Source organism: Arachis hypogaea, chromosome 14 (genome assembly GCF_003086295.3).
Source record: "Arachis hypogaea cultivar Tifrunner chromosome 14, arahy.Tifrunner.gnm2.J5K5, whole genome shotgun sequence".
In the NCBI taxonomy this organism is placed as follows: domain Eukaryota; kingdom Viridiplantae; phylum Streptophyta; class Magnoliopsida; order Fabales; family Fabaceae; genus Arachis; species Arachis hypogaea.
In genome coordinates, this window is record NC_092049.1 from 50062708 (window position 1) to 50071931 (window position 9224).

At 37.7% G+C, this 9224-nt stretch overlaps 1 non-coding gene across 1 annotated transcript; it reads left to right on the forward strand.

Moving 5' to 3' along the window:
* Positions 1-298: 298 nt before the first annotated feature.
* LOC112746681 (small nucleolar RNA R71) lies at positions 299-405 on the forward strand. Its single transcript, XR_003174551.1, has one exon. It is a non-coding gene; the product is annotated as a small nucleolar RNA R71 (small nucleolar RNA).
* Positions 406-9224: the final 8819 nt, after the last annotated feature.

Consider the following 9224-nt stretch of genomic DNA (forward strand, 5'->3'; position numbering starts at 1 on the left):
CATTCCATGCAGACTCTGAGAGATCATATTGACTTGCTGAGTCAATATTTTATTCTGAGCCAATATGGCATTCAGAGTATCAACCTCAAGAACTCCCTTCTTCATAGGCGTCCCATTACTCACAGGATTCCTTTCAGAAGTGTACATGAACTGGTTGTTAGCAACCATGTCAATGAGTTCTTGAGCTTCTGCAGGCGTTTTCTTTAGGTGAATGGATCCACCTGCAGAAGTGTCCAGTGACATTTTTGATAACTCAGATAAACCATCATAGAATATATCCAGGATGGTCCATTCTGAAAGCATGTCAGAAGGACACTTTTTGGTCAACTGTTTGTATCTTTCCCAAGCTTCATAGAGGGATTCACCTTCTTTCTGTCTGAAGGTTTGAACATCAGCTCTAATGCTTGCTCAGCTTTTGAGGAGGAAAGTACTTGGCTAAGAAAGCCGTGACCAGCTTATCCCAAGAGTTCAGGCTGTCTTTGGATTGAGAATCCAACCATAATCTAGCTCTATCTCTTACAGCAAAAGGGAAAAGCATGAGCCTGTAGACTTCAGGATCTACTACATTAGTCTTAACAGTATCACATATCTGCAAGAATTCAGTTAAGAACTGAAAAGGATCTTCAGATGGAAGTCCATGAAACTTGCAGTTCTGCTGCATCAGAGAAACTAATTGAGGTTTCAGCTCAAAGTTGTTTGCTCCAATGGCAGGAATGGAGATGCTTCTTCCATGTAAATTGGAATTAGGTGCAGTAAAGTCACCAAGCATCTTCCTTACATTATTATTATTTTCGGCTGTCATCTCCTCTGCCTGTTCGAAAATTTCTGAAAGGTTATCTCTGGATTGTTGTATTTTAGCTTCTCTTAATTTTCTCTTCAGAGTCCTTTCAGGTTCTGGATCTGCTTCTACAAGAATGTTCTTTATCCTTGCTCCTGCTCATATGACAAAGAAGATGGCACAGAAAAAATAGTAATAATAATATGGATCCTTTATACCACAGTATAGGGATCCTTGTGTTAGTAGAAGAAAAGAAGGGAAGAAAATCTGAACTCAGAGAGAGAGAGGGTTCGGATTTTTGGTGAGTTGAAGGAAAGATGTTAGTATATCAATAAACAAATAGAAGAAGATGAGAGGGGGAAGTGAATTTTCGAAAACACTTTTTGAAAAAGAGTTAGTGATTTTTGAAAATAGTTTTTGAAAAAGGTTAGTATTTTTTTTTTCGAAATATTTTTTTTTATAAAAAATAAAAATAATTAGTTAATAAAAAAGAAATTTTTGAAAAAGAGGGAAGATATTTTCGAAAATTAGAGAGAGAGAGAGTTAGTTAGGTAGTTTTGAAAAAGTTAGGAAACAAACAAAAAGTTAGTTAGTTAGTTGAAACAAATTTTTAAAAGATAAGAAGTTAGGAAGTTAGAAAAGATATTTTGAAAAGATATTTTTGAAAAAGATAAGATAAGAAGATATTTTTGAAAAGATATGATTGAAATTAGTTTTGAAAAAGATTTGATTTTTAAAATCACAATTAATGACTTGATTCATAAGAAATCACAAGATATGATTCTAGAACTTAAAGTTTGAATCTTTCTTAACAAGCAAGTAACAAACTTCAAATTTTTGAATCAAAACATTAATTGTTTATGTTATTTTCGAAAATTTGGTATAAAAATAAGAAAAAGATTTTTGAAAAATATTTTTTTGAATTTTCGAAAATAACTAAGAATTTTGAAAAAGATTTGATTTTTGAAAAAGATTTTGAAAAAGATAAGATTTTCAAATTGAAAATTTGATTTGACTCATAAGAAACAACTTGATTTTAAAAATTTTTGAAAAAGTCAACTCAAATTTTCGAATTTGATGAGAGAAAAAGGGAAAGATATTTTTTTGATTTTTTTGAATTTTTATGAAAACATGAAAAATATGCAATGCATGAAATTTTTAGATCAAAACAATGAATGCATGCAAGAATGCTATGAATGTCAAGATGAACACCAAGAACACTATGAAGAACATGATGAACATCAAGAACATATTTTTGAAAATTTTTTAATGCAAAGAAAACTTGTAAGACACCAAACTTAGAATTCTTTAATGCTTACGCACTAAGAATTCAAGAATGCATATGATAAACATGAAAAGACACAAAACAAAAAATCATCAAGATCAAACAAGAAGACTTACCAAGAACAACTTGAAGATCATGAAGAACACTATGAATGCATGATATTTTCGAAAAATGCTAGATGCATATGCAAATGACACCAAACTTATGATATGACTCAAGACTCAAACAAGAAACAGAAAAATATTTTTTGATTTTTATGATTTTCTAATTTTTTTGTATCTTCTTTTAATTTTTTTTTTTCGAAAATTATTGTGAAAATTAAAAAATAAGGATTCCAAAATTTTTAATATGAATTCCAGAAATCTTGCCATGTTAGTCTTAAAGCTCCAATCAAAGGGTCAGGCATGGCTTAATAGCCAGCCAAGCTTCAACATATAATTACATGGGCTGGAGTGATTAGTTGAATACCAATCCCAAAGTAGTTTGGGTATGGCTTTACAGCCAGATATGATTCAACATATCTCATGAAACACTAGAATTCATTCTTAAAAATTTTGAAGCCATAGAATAATTTATTTTTGAAAACATTTTATTTTATTTTATTTTATTTTTTTCGAAAACAAAGGAAGAGTTTTTGAAAGATTTTTGAAAAATTTTTGAAAACAAAACAAAAAGAAAATTACCTAATCTGAGCAACAAGATGAACCGTCAGTTGTCCAAACTCAAACAATCCCCGGCAACGGCGCCAAAAACTTGGTGCACGAAATTGTGATCTCCAAGCTCGAACAAATCCTGGTAATGGCTCCAAAGCTTGGTGCTCTGATCTTAATTCATGATTGTCACAACTTCGATACAACTAACCAGCAAGTGCACTGGGTCGTCCAAGTAATACCTTACGTGAGTAAGGGTCGAATCCCACGGAGATTGTTGGTATGAAGCAAGCTATGGTCACCTTGTAAATCTCAGTCAGGCGGATATAAAGTGATAAAGGTGTTTTCGAATATTATATAATAAAATAGGGGTAGAGATACTTATGTAATTCATTGGTAGGAATTTCAGATAAGCGAATGGAGATGCTTTTCGTTCCTCTGAACCTCTGCTTTCCTGCTATCTTCATCCAATCAGTCTTACTCCTTTCCATGGCTGGCTTTATGTGATACATCACCACTGTCAATGGCTACTTTCGGTCATCTCACGGAAAAATGATCCAATGCCCTGTCACGGCACGGCTAATCGTCTGGAGGCATCACCCTTGTCAATGGCTTCATCTTATCCTCTCAGTGAATAATATGCTCACGCACCCTGTCACGGCACGGCTATTCATCTGTCGGTTCTCGATCATGCTGGAATAGGATTTACTATCCTTTTGCGTCTGTCACTAACGCCCTGCAATCGCGAGTTAGGAGCTCGTCACAGTCATCCAATCATTGAATCCTACTCGGAATACCACAGACAAGGTTTAGACCTTCCGGATTCTCTTGAATGCCGCCATCATTCTAGCTTACGCCACGAAGATTCTGGTTAGGAGATCTAAGAGATACTCATTCTAGCTTATTCATGTAGAACGGAAGTGTTTGTCAGGCACGCGTTCATAAGGGAGAAGGATGATGAGCGTCACACATAATCATCACCTTCATCACGTTCTTGGGTGTGAATGGATATCTTAGAAGCGAAATAAGAAGAATTGAATAGGAAACAGTAGTACTTTGCATTAATCTTTGAGGAACAGCAGAGCTCCACACCTTAATCTATGGAGTGTAGAACTCTACCGTATGAAAATACATAAGTGAAAGTCCAGGCATGGCCGAGATGGCCAGCCCCCTAAACGAGATCACAGGATCAAAATACAATCCAAAGATGCCTAATACAATAGTAAGAGGTCCTATTTATAATAAACTAGCTACTAGGGTTTACATGAGTAAGTATTTAATGTATAAATCCACTTCCGAGGCCCACTTGGTGTGTGTTTGGGCTGAGCTTAAGTGTTCCACGTGCAGAGGCCATTTGTGGAGTTGAACGCCAGTTTCTGTGCCAGTTTGGGCGTTCAACTCTGGTTTTGGATCCTTTTCTGGCGCTGGACGCCAGATTTGGGCAGAAGGCTGGCGTTGAACGCCAGTTTACGTCGTCTATTATTGGCCAAAGTATAGACTATTATATATTGCTGGAAAGCCCTGGATGTCTACTTTCCAACGCAATTGGAAGCGTGCCATTTCGAGTTCTGTAGCTCCAGAAAATCCACTTTGAGTGCAGGGAGGTCAGAATCCAACAACATCAGCAGTCCTTTTTCAACCTCTGAATCTGATTTCTGCTCAAGTCCCTCAATTTCAGCCAGAAAATACCTGAAATCACAGAAAAACACACAAACTCATAGTAAAGTCCAGAAATGTGAATTTAACACAAAATCTATTAAAAACATCCCTAAAAGTAACTAGATCCTACTAAAAACATACTAAAAACAATGTCAAAAAGCGTATAAATTATCCGCTCATCACTCCTCCAACAGAATCTTATGCATACAAATAGCAGGGCTTATACCCTTGATGTCATCAATTGTCCATCCTAAAGCTATTTTGTAAATTTTTAGCACTTTAATCAGCTTTTCTTCATCTTCCACACATAAGGATGAATTGATGATTACTGGCAGGGTCTTCTCTTCTCCAAGAAATGCATACTTGAGATGAGGAGGGAGAGGCTTCAATTCTTGTTTTGGTACCTCCTCTATCTTGCCTTCAAGGGAGATTTCAATAACCTAATCCTCTGTAACATCTTGATCAACTCCCATTTCTTCTTCTTGTTCTTCCTGACAGTTGGCTTCAAACAATTCTTCCACCAAGTCTTCTATCATTTCCACTCTCATATGCTTTTCTTTCTCAGGTGGATATTGCATGGCTTTAAAGACATTGATGATCATTTTCTCATCATGCACCCTGAGGATCATTTCACCTTTTTCTACATCAATGATAGCTCTTGCTGTGGCTAAGAAAGGTCATCCCAAGATAATGGAATTGTGCCCCCCTTCTTCCATATCCAAGATGACAAAATCAGCAGAGAAGATGAATTTGCCAACCTTCACCAACAAGTTCTCTATAACTCCATTAGGTATCTTAAGTGATCTATCAGCCATTTGAAGTGACATTCTGGTTAGTTTGACTTCCTCTATTGCAAAATTTTTCTTCATTGAGAGATGCATCAAATTGATGCTGGCACCTAAATCACAGAGAGCTTTTTTCAATGTCATGTTGCCTATGATGCATGATATGATGAAGCTCCTTGGATTTTTGAGTTTGGGTGGGAGAGCTTTTTGAATTATAGCACTACACTCTTGGGTCAAGATTATAGTCTCCTTTTCATTCCAGCTTCTTTTCTTGTCGATGAGTTCTTTGAGGAATTTTGCATATAAGGGCATTTGCTCCAATGCTTCAGCAATGGGGAGGTTAATTTCCAACTTCTTGAAAATCTCTAGGAACTTGAGAAATTGCTGGTCTTTGAGCTCTCTTTGCAGCCTCTGAGGGTATGGAAGAGGAGGGATATAAGGCTTCACCTCCTTTTTCTGCTTTTGTGGTTGCTCTGCCATGTCTTGCTTTCCTTTCTTTGAGGCTTGTGGTTCTTCCTCTTTCTTGGACTCTTCTTTGTCATGCTTGTCCTCCTCTGCTTGTTTCTTGTTAGCACCTTTGTCATTCTCCAAAGTCTTTCCACTCCTTAAGTTAATGGCCTTGCATTCTTCTTTGGGATTAGGAATGGTATCACTTGGGAAAGCATTGCTTGTTCTTTTAGATGTCTGCTTGGATAATTGCCAAATTTGTCTTTCCAAGTTTCTCAATGAGGCCTCATGATTCTTGTTGGCCAATTCTTGGTGCTTTATCATCGTCTCCAAGTTGGAGATTCTTTGTGATTCTTGGGGTGGTTGTAGTTGAGTGTGGGATGTAGATGGTGGATGAGGATTATTGTGTTTAGTTGATGGGTTATTTGGTGGATAGTATGTGGATGGGGGATGATTATTTTGTGGTTTTCTATATGGATTTTGGTTAGTGGTCTGATGGTCTTAGTGGTTTGTGCTGCGAGAAGTGTTTTGGTTAGAGTTTCTTTGCCAAGAATGCTAGTTTTCTCCCCACTTCAAATTGGGGTGGTTCCTCTATGATGAATTGTAAGTGTCTCCATGGAACTCATTCTGTTTGGCACCTTGGTTGTGCATGTACTGCACTTGTTCTTGTTGTTGCTCTTCATAGTTCTCTTCATGTTGTCCCTGTACAACTGGTGATTGATTGGTTGTGCTCACTGCTGCAAGTTGTAGTCTATGCATCTTCTTTAACATCATTTCTATTTATTGTTGAAGTTGCTGATGCATAATCTTGTTTTGAGCCAAGATTGTATCAACACCGTCAAGCTCAAATACTCTTTTCCTAGGGGCTGCTTGTCTTTCAGAGGAGTAGAAATACTGATTATAGGCAACCATGTCTATGAGATCATGTGCTTCTTGAGCAGTCTTCATCATCTACAATGATCCTCCTGAAGAATAATCTAAGGCTTTCGTTGAACTCATGGACAAGCCTTCATAAAAATTTTGTAGCTCAACACATTCACTGAACATACCCTTTGGACATCTTCTAATCAAAGCTTTATACCTCTCCTAAGCTTCATATAAGGACTCTCCTTCTGGCTGCCTGAAGGTTTGAACATCAGTTTTCAGTTTGATGACTCCTTGAGGGGGGTAGAATTTGTCTTAGAACTTGCTAACCAAATCATCCCAGTTGGTGATGCTTTCCTTAGGGAATGTTTCTAGCCAATGAGTGGCCTTGTCCCTCAGTGAGAATGGGAATAACAAGAGCTCATATATGTCAGGGTAGACTCTATTGGTTTTCACAGTGTCACAAATTCTCAAGAACACAGAGAGATATTGGTTTGGATCTTCAGCAGCACTTCCTCCATATTGGCAATTATTTGAACTAGAGTGATAAGTTGGGGTTTGAGTTCAAAATTATTGGCATGGACATTGGGGGTCAAGATACTGCTCCGACAATTCCTTAGGTTAGGGATGGTGTAAAAGGCTAAAGCTCTCCTTTGAGGTTGGCCATTATTGTTGGCCACATCCTCTGGTGGATTAGGAAGATTATCCTCCATTTCTTGGTCACCCTCTTTTGATTCTTCTTCTCCTATTACACACTTCCTGATGGTGTAATTTGGAAAACAAATTCCAAACACCTAAACTAACCGGCAAGTGTACCGGGTCGCATCAAGTAATAATAACTCACATGAGTGAGGTCGATCCCACATGGATTGAAGGATTGGGCAATTTTAGTTAGGTGGTTGATTTAGTCAAGCGAATCAAGTATTGGTTTGAGTGGTTTGTAACTGGCAGAACTAAATTGCATGAATTGTAAAGGGAGAGGGAAGTATTGCAGTAAATTTAAGAGAACAGAAAGTAAAAGTGCTGAATCTTAAAGAACAAGTAAATTAAATTGCAGAAGTTTAGATTGCAAGAAATGTAAATGACTGAATCTTAAAGTGCAAGAAAGGTAAATTGATTGAAGGATAAAAGGAATTGGGAACTGGGATTGCAGAAATTTAAACAAGCAGAAGTAAATTGCAATAAACAGAAGAGCCAAAGATGAGTTGAATTTAAGTAGATCTCAAACAAAAAAGTAAAAATACTTGAAGAATTAAAACAGAAAGTAAATGTAGCTCAATTGCAGAAATTAAAAGAGAAATTAAATATCTCAGGAGTGGAAGAAACTAGAAACCAAGTCTAGATCTTAAATCATTCCTTGATCCAACAAGAATAATTGCCAAAGAAATGGAAAACTAAGTTGCAGTAGTAGTAGAAAAGAGAAAGCAGTAAACAGAATGTGAAATGTAAATCAAAGTTTCTTAGAATTATGCAGAAAGATAAAACAAGAGATCTCAAGGTGAGATTGAAACAGAATTTCTTCAATTCTCCACCCAGGATTTAAAACAAGAAGTAAAGAGTGCTCAAGCAAGAACCAAGAAGAAGAGAGATCAATTCTCCTTCCAAGTTCTCAGAAATCCAAATTCAAAGTAAAACTCTCAAAATTACAAAAATTGAAAATTCTTAAAGAAGCAAAAGGTTCCCTTCTAAATCAAACTAACACTTATTTATACACTTCCTAATTTAGATCTAAGAATTTGGGTGGGCTCTAAAATTTGGTGAAGAAGTGAATTAATTTGGATTTTTGATGGATTTTGGCCCAAGGTGCACCTCCCAGGGGATGGCTCAGTTCAAATACTAAACTGAGCGCCCAATGTGCTTTTGTGTTGCCCAGTTTGTGCGCGTCCAGCCTTGTTCAGGTTGCTTTTCAATAGAGCTCAGTTGGAAAATTGAACTGAGCTCTATGTCTTGCCTTGGGTGTGTCAAGCGTGCGTCCTAGCTCCCTGGCCGTGTCAATTTCGTGCATGACAAGCTCCTTGGTATGCTTCCAAGCGTGCCAAAGTGTGGGGGATGGGGGGAGAGTAGTGCTCAGTTGGGAAAACCAACTAAGCTCCCCTTTGTAGCGCTTTGCCTTGGCTTCATGCTCCCAGGTTTGACTCTTGGTGGAAGCAATTCGGATGCTAATTTCCTCGGAGGAGTGGATTGCTCATTCCTTGCCTTTCATGAAGCTCCCTGGTTCGAACCTTGGGAGAGCCATCTTGGCCCATTTTCCATTCCCAAAGAGTAGCGCTCCTCCCTTGTCTTCCATGGAGCTCCCATGTTCGAATCCTAGCCTACCCACCTTGGCTTATTTTCCTTGCAAGCTTGGTAGTGAGAGGTTCCTTGTTCGAACCTTGGAGGAGGCTTTTTGACCATTTTCTCTTATTTTCCTTTCCAGGAGCGTTCCTTTCTCTCCTTGGGTCATGAGTTCGATACCTTGTAGCTTCACTCCTTGGAATTTTGCTTTGAATTAATTTTGGAGAACCCCCGATAAAGCTCACTTAGTGAACTGAGCTTGATGTCCTTGCCTTACTTTCTTTGATGCTCAGTTAACTAAGTGAACAAAGCTTGGTGCCTTGCTTTCTCCTTTTTTTCCTTGTGGAGCTCGGTTCACTCTCCCAACTTAGCTTTCCTTCTTCCTCAATGTTGCTATGCTTTTTCTTCTCTTGGGCACGCTCCTTAGGCCACACTTTTCTTATTTTTTCTTTTCTTCACCTACAAGAAATCAAAACAACCAA